This window comes from Canis lupus, chromosome 18, assembly GCF_011100685.1.
Source record: "Canis lupus familiaris isolate Mischka breed German Shepherd chromosome 18, alternate assembly UU_Cfam_GSD_1.0, whole genome shotgun sequence".
In the NCBI taxonomy this organism is placed as follows: domain Eukaryota; kingdom Metazoa; phylum Chordata; class Mammalia; order Carnivora; family Canidae; genus Canis; species Canis lupus.
This window is the reverse complement of record NC_049239.1, coordinates 947,318-957,297: the sequence shown is the minus strand read 5'-3', so window position 1 is coordinate 957,297 and position 9,980 is coordinate 947,318. Positions and strand designations below refer to the sequence as shown.

Sequence of the window (9,980 nt, the reverse complement as noted above, 5' to 3'; positions counted from 1 at the left end):
TCGTGGTAAGCCAAAGCCGGGGCAGCACAAAGGCAGAGGGGTAAGATATGCTCTCAGCAATGACTGGGAGGTGGCCCCCTCCAGCCACCTTCAGGCTTGTAAGAGGCTGGGGCAGGGGCTCCATGGATCTCCCCTCTGCCTGGTATTGAAGAAAATCATGCTGGGCGCTGGCAGGAGTCATGATGTCAGAGAAAAAGAGGCTGTTAAGATACCAAAACGTCAACATTCAAATAAGGGAGGCAGATCCTGCAGGAGGAGCTGTCCTGTCTGGCCACAGAAGGACGCAGAGGGCAGTGAAAGTGCCCCGTGCCGACAAACAGGAAGGCAGACAGGACTCGGGGTGCCGGCTGTGCATTCCCGCCTTCTCCTAGGAGCTCCGTAAGCACCGATAAGAACATTGATATGAAACATCATCTTTGTCTCAACTATTAATAGGTTGGGGCCGAATTCAAGAAAAGATTGTGAAATTGAACATTAAGGTGGGCAGATTTACCTCCAATGAAGAAAGTACTTTTCCAAAAAACATCAGCAGGAGCAAGCTTCGTGGCCCAGGACAAGCAGACAATCAATGATGGGAGAATTATAAAATGCCAGATGACCTGGGAGGTGGTTGAAATGTCCTGTCCCCGGTGCCAGCTGTAAGTGTGAGTGTGTTGTTCAGCAACGTCCTGAGCATAACAGCGCAAAGCAATCCGTTTTCAAGACCTCTGCCGACTCAAGGACTGCACGTCCAAGAGTCCTTCAAAGAGTGGGGATGGAAGGCACACCCAGACTTGGAGGGGAGGGGCGTTATCTTACCTATGGCTGGATTCCTCCACTGAAGTCTCAGACGCGCAAGGAATAAAAGAGAAGAGGAGCTCTCGCGTGCTGCTCCTTCAGCTACTGGATCCTCAGCTATTCACCCAGAAACCCCGTGTTCTATCCTAAAGTGTTTGCACGCGTGGCGGTGAGCCAAGGTAAGACCGAAGCATCTAGGCAGGCGATTGTGATCTCAAAACCTAGAAGAGAGAATCATCCGAAAAAGAGCGTGTTGACACTAAAAGCCAAATTCGCTTGGTTTTTAGAGAGGCCGGTAAGGTTCGGGACTTGGATCTGAGATCCAGGTGACAGATGTCATTAGTGTGCACCCAGTCAGGCTGGGAGTCCTGGGACCTGCACATGGTCCAGAGACTATCCACTCCCCTGATCTTATTCGAAAGATCCTAGGATTGAATATGTTCGCGCATTAGCTCCGGTTGCTGTCAATGGGGGTACAAATGAAGTCTTCAACCACTGAGGGAGCTGACAGGTCTCTTATCCAAGTCTTTCTAGACTTAATTTCTAGATTATCTTTCCAATAATCTCGTTCATCAGTGGAAATGTGGTTACTGATCGTTTATCAAGTGACTGACAATTGGAGCCTCCCCAGGGCGTCAGGAGCAGGGGAAACGAGGGTGAATGTGTGAGGACTCTCAAACGGGGAAAGCTGACCGCTCACGCGGGTGAGTGCCCTGAGGTCTTGTGGTTTATGATGTCACACCAGTCGCTATTTTTGAGTTCCTCAGAATATGTCCACAGACGGGAAGGTGGCAAATAGACCGACCGCTTGAAATAATAGTGTTTGAAAATCAATCAGATCAAAAGAACTTAAAATAAGTGAACTGGGAGCTAAAATCTAAACCCCAGCATTTTTATGTCAACATTCCTGTTTGTGTGCTAAAATAAACACTTGCATGTGATTTCGGGGAAGTGATTAGCTTCCCTTGTAGTTGGGAGTTTAAGTTCTCTCAAATCAACATCTAAATGCCTGTGATATTTTGGAGGATGTGAAAGTAAGAGTCTCTTTGGCTGGAGATGTTTTAGGTCATCAATCGGAGCTTAGTTTTTTCAGTGACATAGACATTATTCATTTCCTGCCAGAATTCCGGAGTAGAAGGGACGGCGGAGAGGAGGAGGAGGAGAAGGCGGAGGAGGCGGGAGAAGGAGGAGGAGCACAGGGGAGGAGGAGGAGGAGAAGGAGGCGACGGAGGGAGAAGACTTACATCCGACCTTTTCTCTTTATCTTCTTCTTCTTCTTCCTTCGTTTTCTTCTTCTTCTTCTTCTTCTTCTTCTTCTTCTTCTTCTTCTTCTTTCTTCTTCTTCTTTCCCCTGAAGACTGAATCCTGTTTTGGTTTAGAATATCAATATATCCAAATTAAATATATTCACATATTGAGATGCTCTTGCCACGTGACCTGTGATCTGATCAGTGACACAGGTAGACGCAGGCAGCATGCACTGTTGTACCTACCTATCCCTTTGTAGGGAAGGAAAACTTTTCCCTTCTCCCCTTTAGGTTCTTTGGTTGGCCTACTAATTATATCCATGCAAGGCAGATTACCAGGAGAAAGAGAAATTAAAATGTGTACCTATGGGAGCCCCACAAAGATACGAGAAGCTCCCAGATAGTCAGGTATTTGAGGCTTATGTGCCATCGTGAGACAAGAAGGGGTAGGGTCTGGGGCGTCAAAGGGGACAAAGGCATTTCACAGGAAGATGGGAAGAGCAAATGCTTGGTAAACAAATGTTTTCCATGCCATGCAGATAAGTGTTTCTTAGGGAGAAATTCTCTCCAGATTGATTATTTAAGTCTTTTAGGCAGTTGAGGGGAGGCCAAAAGCTTTTCTGGAGTCTACTGGGTCTTGATTGTCTTCAACGCAAAATAATCCAGACACCAAAGTGTCACATTCTGGGGTCATGAGTTCTCCCCACCCCTTTCTTCCTTCAAGTGTCTAGAACACACTTCTCACAGTCATTTGGTGTTCAGAAGGAAGAAGGCCGTACACATATCTTGGCAGAGCACGGAGATAAGAAGTGCCCATCACCTTGATGTCATCATCAGCCCACTTTTTTTATTATTAAATAAATTTGACATGTCACTTTGTGTAGGTTTGAGGTATACGGTGTATTATGTTGGCACATTGATATGTCACAGTACGACAGACTCTACAGTGACGTGTGCCACATCACGTAAGTATAGCACAATATTATTGTCTATATTTATTATGTTGTACATTAGATCTAGATGGCTTGTGTGCTACTTGCTACCACTTTGTACTCCGTATCGTGGTAACCAGCATTTTACTGTCTTTTACAAGTTTACCTTTTTAAGATTCTACTCATGTATAAGACCTGGACTCCCAGCACAGTGACTTCTGGCAGCAGGAGGTGATGAATCTTTGTGTTTAGATTTTGTTAGTCAGATGTTTTGTTTTCTTTTGCTTTAGTGTTTGTTTTGTTTTTTGTTTTTTGTTTTTTTTCAGATGGACTCATTCCTAAAGGATACACATGGTTATATAATTATTGCTTGGCTGCACATTAACAGTTATGTAATAATTAAGTAATGGATGTTAGCTCACACAGATAGCAGTTGTTTTGATGCTTCATGATATATTGAGGCCATGTGAAGATACAGGATACAAGCTTGAGTTTTTCTCAGAAATATTATCAAACATCAGAACAAGAGTCCCTCACGAATCACATCACGTAATTTATTTAACAGCTCTGTGCTTGATTTTCTTAACCATAATATTTGAATATTAATATGACCATATGATATTCTGATTTTAAAGGATATTGCAAAGTACGTGGACCATAACGAGGTGTCCAGTGATTATGGGTTCCTTATCCTCCTATCTTTCCCATCACAATTTATTCATTACAATCTATCACATGAACTAAGTGTCAAACTAAGCTACAGAGAATCTTTTGCAACTTGAGAGCTCAGAACAAAATGTTAAAGTCACCAGTCACCAATCTCTAATGGATAGTACATGCCACTCATAAAATGCATTCATGCACAAATGTTTGCTTTCACACACATGTGCGCACACATCTGTTGTTCGGACATAGTTTCTATTCACAAGATCAGCAAAGACACACAGTAGAGCAGAGGTGGTGTCAGCCACACTGGTCACAGAAATGGCAATATTCTGAAAAATTTAGGAAGCCTGCATATCATGCAGTTCACACTATATAAGTCTTCGATCGGTTTGCTTCTCATACCGAGTTTCTGCGACATCGGTATATGAACATCAAAGGAAGGTGAGCACATCCCAATAGTCAGCACCATTCAGCTCAGGGCTGTGTAGGGGGGTGGTTTGTTTCAAAGAAGTTCTACATAAAATTCTTTACACATCTTCCTGCAAGCACTTCATTAAACAATTCTTCATTTAGCGTGATTGTGTAACCACTTTCCATGCCCTTTCAACTCCAATACTAAAACCCAAAAATGACATTTGTACACTTCTTCTTATTCTTTTATCTACTTTTTCTCCATATTATGGCAATAGTAAACATCACTTATTGATTCAATCACATAGCGCCCTATATAAACATAAAAGATTTTCCTTCAGTGATCAATTATTAAATCGTTATAATATGAAAATGTTGAATTTACTACGGTGACTTTTATCACAACTTCCTATTACCATAACTGATAGCTACCGCTGATTGTTACATAGCCCTTCAGTAAGATGGTGATTTAGAAAGTTAATTTTCTTGGGATGATAAGCGTCTTCGGTAAGATCGTACAAGTAGGAGAGAAAAGAATTAAAGTAAAAACCTTGACTCTTCTTCTCTTAATCTTATGATATTTGGAAGAAACTTGGAAATCTGGAAGAATCTGTTTGGGCTTCATTTATCAGTATTAAAATACATGAACTTTTCTTGATTTCATAAATCTAAAATTTAAACTAATTTCAAGTGATTATATCCCCCGAAAAGAGAACTTGAGAGATTTTTTAATGTAGAAAAATGTTTACATGCCAACTCTAATGAGGCTTGCCTTAATTGAGAAAGCAAACCTCCTCGTGTGTTCTGTTTATTCACTAAGTCGGGAAAGACAACAAACACCTACGTTCCTAAAAAAACACAAAGAGAAACTTAACAAATGTAAATCAGAAACAAGATTCCTGTTAACATGCTCTCCAGGGTCAGGCATGTTCTCACTCCAATCTAGAGGTGCGTCAACCCTCGACAGTGAACCACATCCAATGTGGTCTAGAGCTGCCAATTTACACGTGTTTCTGGAAGCCCTGGAAACTTCTAGGGCTACAGGTACAAATGAATAGCAGATATTTCAGCTGCATTTCCATGAATGATAAGCTTTTCTTTTTTTTTTTTTTTTTTTTTTTTTTTTTTTTTTTATGATAAGCTTTTCGAAATTACCCAAAACTTGAATGGAAACCCCACCTCCGCCACAAGCTCTGTGGTTTCATGAAATCGCCTTATCCATCTTGGATAGAGTGTCCCCCAATAGTGCAATAGTACTGGCACCTGGAGGGGTTGTATGAGGGGGAGAAAGAAGGTGAGCAGAGCATGTGACTCACATCAGATGCCTAATATTCCATCATTACATATCTAGGTGTTTTTAGCATTCAGTGAGGAATACTCTGGTTGTTCTACTTCGGGGTGAGTTTACAACTGCTGAGGTCCAGGATGGGATGTAAATGGCCCCTCAGGTCTTCATGTCAAAGACATTGGTGTTTTGGTTTAATGTTAGTCATGGGCAGCGGTTTCTGTTTAGCTCATAGTTGTAAGACCCAACTCTCAGATCTGTCTCTGACATATAGTTGGTTTTCAATAAATATTTGATGAGTAAATGACAACCCTCTCTTCCTAGAGGAATGCCATTTTATAATGTTTCACATGTCCCTATTTATATATTGATATATAAGACAGGTATGCCTCCCTTCCTTGGCCTGGCATTTATCTTCCTGGAGAAAAGAAACCCACTTTGCAGCAAACACATTTGCTCTTTCCAAGGTAAATTAGCCTTTTTATCAGGCTAGATAAAACATGATTTAAGAAGGTAGAACAATAGCTGGGTGTATTTCCCTTCTGGAGCACATTATCGTGGATGATTTCCCCCATCAGTTACCATTTCAAATAGTAGATGAAAGTGCCATTCCTGGAAGTATATAAAAGGCACAATAAAATGAATCACAACCAAGCTTAAAAGCATTTTTGAAGGCAGAAATTAAAATAAAGTGTAGATTCTTCACCAGAAGCAAGGAATAATTTAGGTCCATTTGCATTCTCTGGTTTGTAACTAAATTAACTTCACATATTAGGTGTGACTCAGCCTGCTTATCATTGTCATTGATATTGAAAGAACAACAGAACATTGTCAACTGGCTGAATAAAGTGGTGACATGAACAAAAGCAGGAAAACAAGTTTCAAGTCCAGTCCCCTCTTCAGAAGATATTTGTTATGCACTTTTCCTACATCGCTGACTCCAGTATTGCTGTTTGGAGGATGAAATAAATATTACAGAGTTACAGAGTCCAACACAGACCTCTTTTAATCAGCTCATTTCCAGAGAAGCTAAGAAAAAAGAAAAGGCAGAGATTTAACCTGACTTTCCCAGTTCTTGATAATAAATTATTTTGTCCTACTTGGTTGGACTTAATCATTTACTTTGTCCCCAGTTTCACCCCTCTCCTGTTCCAGAACAAATTCCATCCTTGATGAGCTCAGAGCAGCCACTGGACAGACAGAAGCTAGAAACTTCCAGAAAGGCAGAAACTGAGCCCAGGGAGCGCAAATGCTTCCCAAATCCCCCAGGTGGGCACTGGCTGTCCTGGGACTGAGTCCTTTCTGGCACCCAGACATCCCAGGGCGTGGACCTGTCCTCCAGCCCCTTCCTCTTGCCTGGAACTCTCAGGGATGACTGTCCAGAGCCTAGATGAAGTCAGAGCGTGGGCACAGGCACTGGCCCATCACAGCTGTGCGAGCAAGTCAGTTCCACGCCCCTGAGCCAGACTGGTAGGGTCTTTTGGGGACCTTCCTTTGTGACCCTTTCTGCCGACAGCATGATGATGAAATCAGACTCCAGCTCTCACAGTAAACACCACATCGTGACCAGAAGGGCCTTCCTCATGTTCTCAAACTGTCTAAAGATACGTGTTCTGTGCTTTTCTTTTGTCTTTTTGTTTTCAGGTCATTTGTGAAATGCAATAGAATGAATTACTAGAATGTTTTAAAGAACTTAAAAGACATACACAAACTATGCCTTCATAGTTTTACAACGTGGTTCAAGAAAAATATGCTTACTTTTTGTTAAATATAATCCAACCAAGTATAATAGAAACTAAAAAGAACTACATAAATGAGAAGAATCACAAGAATTACACACTTTGTTCCTCGAAAATATGCTTATAAGTGATCAATAAAGTGTATGAACCCTCATATCTTCCTATGATTGTTCAGTAGTAACTAAACAAAAATTATAATTGCAATTTTGATTTCCTGTATCAATGCATATAGGTGAGTTTCCAACAAATACTTATACATCAATATTTAAATTTTTAAGGTGACAGATGAACTTTTTCTTTGTTAACCAATCTTATCCAGTTTGGATTCACAACATGCTTTTGACACATGCAATAAACACCTAAATTGTTTATCTTTTATTATAATCAAACTTTTGGTACAGAAACCACTCTTTCAGAAGTATGGTAATAGGAATGGAAGAAGGAACAAAATTTAAAGCAATTTCTGTAAGTCTAGGATCTTTATTTTTAACTTTAATCCAAAATGAATCAAAGGATGCTTCAAAAGGAAACAAAGAAATTTTCAAAATTTCAAAATACTTCAGTGAATTCAAACAAAGTATTCTGTATAATTATAGCTAAGTTTAAATAATCATTCAATGAAAGAAATGGATTCTGTATCATTGAAAGATCATTTAAATGTAACCACAATTTTTCATTTATAAATTTAAGTATAAAACTACAATTTCCTGTCCACAGATCTTTCATTGGAAAATAATTTTCAAAACATTTTATCAAATTTATAAAGTGTTTCTCGATAATTTCCCATAAATACTCAACATGAAGATCATCATTTAGTTGATCCAGAATTGTTTACATCCAAGAACTTGTAATCATTTGTAGAAATTCTGTTCTTCAAAAGTCTGAAATTTTGCTTTTTAATTGTATCTTTAATTGAAATATATTTCATTCCTTCCTGTCATGGGTATATTCAGATTATTAAAACTGCCAAAGATATAAAACACGCAGGTCTTGCTATTCAGTCTACTTGTTTTTACTCATTTCTTATCTCAGAGCACTGATAGGCCATTCAGTAGTGTACACATTCACAGATAAATAAATCTTAAAAAAAAAAAAAATGGGGCACTTACGTGGCTCAGTTGGTTGAGCAGCTGACTCTTGATTCCAGCTGAGGTCATGGTCTCAGGGCTGTGGGACGGAGGCCTGCCGAAGGGCTGCAGGGAGTCTGCTCTGCTTCTATCTCCCTCTCCCTTTGTCCCTCCCTCTGCTTGCATATATGCTCTCTCTCTCAAATAAATAAATAAATCTTTAAGAAAAAAAATATTCTCAACTGAATTTTTACCAATGATCTCTATCAGGCCTCAGCCTTCATAATGGTTATTCATAATCAGTGCCTACATTATCAAAGATGAATGCAATAATCTAAAATTCAATGCATTGGATGGTATGGTATACAAGTCACAGATTTCGCCATGACACCATGCACACTTCAGCTCACCTCACTTGGCCTGGGGAGGCAAGGCCTTCTCCGTGACAGGATTACTCGATTCACATTTTGAGGGTAGCTCCATAATCTGGGTGAACACCCAGAACGTTTTTGTCAACATATCCGTGTAATTTCAACAATTGTCTGCACAGCGCTTAAACTCCAAACCACATTTGATGATAGTATAATATTTTGTAGTTTATGTAGTTTAGAGCTAGTTGTGTTTGTCAGAATCAAAGCATAAAAAAAAAAAAAAAACATCAATTTTCTTTTATTTTGCCGTCAAGTTCAAATAACACATACACCATGAGAAGTACCATGTCAGCAATATCTGCGCGTTCCGAGGCCTCCTTGGTAGTGATGGGGCTGCCTGGTGCGGAGGCCCACCCAGCTCTTCCCTGATGTGGTCTTTCACTGATGTGTTGGCGACTCTGTGGGTGAAGCGAGTACATTATAGGAAAGAAACCCTATGTAAGACCCTCTAAAGTGCCAGTCTTTAGATGTGAAATGTTGAACAGCTGCTCTGTTAACTCTTTAATGTAATCTTCTTTCTTTCTAATAAATCTTTGGCTTTGATCTTTTTTCCTGTGTGCTGTAGTTGTAAATGCTGTTTGCATGTTGATGGCTCCCTGCTTCATTAGACAGTGTATCTCCCAAAATAACGCACCTTGCTTTTAGCACTTGACCCTCAATTATGGTTTCAAAACAAAACTCAGATCATGATGAATCATACCTGCTAAATAACAGTAATAAAGGTAGTAAAAAAGAAAAGTTAACCTAACTGCATTTCAAATGAATATATAACTGAACTCTAGAGGGTGGGGAAAACAGAGTATATGTTGACTTGGATACTCTGAGTCTAAAGACAAAAGAACTACGTAGAAATACTATTCTCTTGTTAGTAAATTTACCTCCTAAGAGGGTGTAGGTTGCTAACACTACATGCTAAGATTGAATGACTAGGTAAATATATCGAGGGTGATGAGAGTCAGGTTTTTTTTTTTTTTAAGATTTTATTTAATCATTTGAGAGAGAGAGAGAGAGAAAGAGAGAATGAGCAGTGGGGAGGGGCAAAGGGAGAGGGAAAAGCAGACTCCTCACTAGCAGGGAGCCCGATGCCAGGCTCCATCGCAGGTATCTGGGATAATGACCTGAGCCTAAGGCAGAGCTGAACCAGCTGAGTCACCCAGGCACCCTGATGTCAGGTTTCTGATGGTCAAAGAAGTTGCAGATTTGCAAGAAGGAAGGCCTGGGGTGTGGGGTTGGCATCAGAAAGAGAGGGTAACAAGAATGACAGCAGACAGGTGTGCATGTGTGGGCAGGTACACACAAGCTAGAGAAAAGCCATCATGTCCACAGGCCCTACCCACACTCAAAGGGAAGAGATTATATGGATGTTCATTCCCAGGAGTGGGGATCTTGGGGCTTATCTTAGAAATCTGTCTGCCACAAGGATAG

At 40.4% G+C, this 9,980-nt stretch overlaps 1 long non-coding RNA gene across 1 annotated transcript; it reads left to right on the top strand.

Annotated features, from left to right (window-relative positions):
* The first annotated feature begins 213 nt into the window (after positions 1 to 213).
* On the top strand, positions 214 to 9,103 carry LOC111090856. Its single transcript, XR_005372881.1, has 2 exons — positions 214 to 956; positions 6,094 to 9,103. It is a non-coding gene; the product is annotated as an uncharacterized LOC111090856 (long non-coding RNA).
* The last annotated feature ends 877 nt before the right edge of the window (positions 9,104 to 9,980 follow it).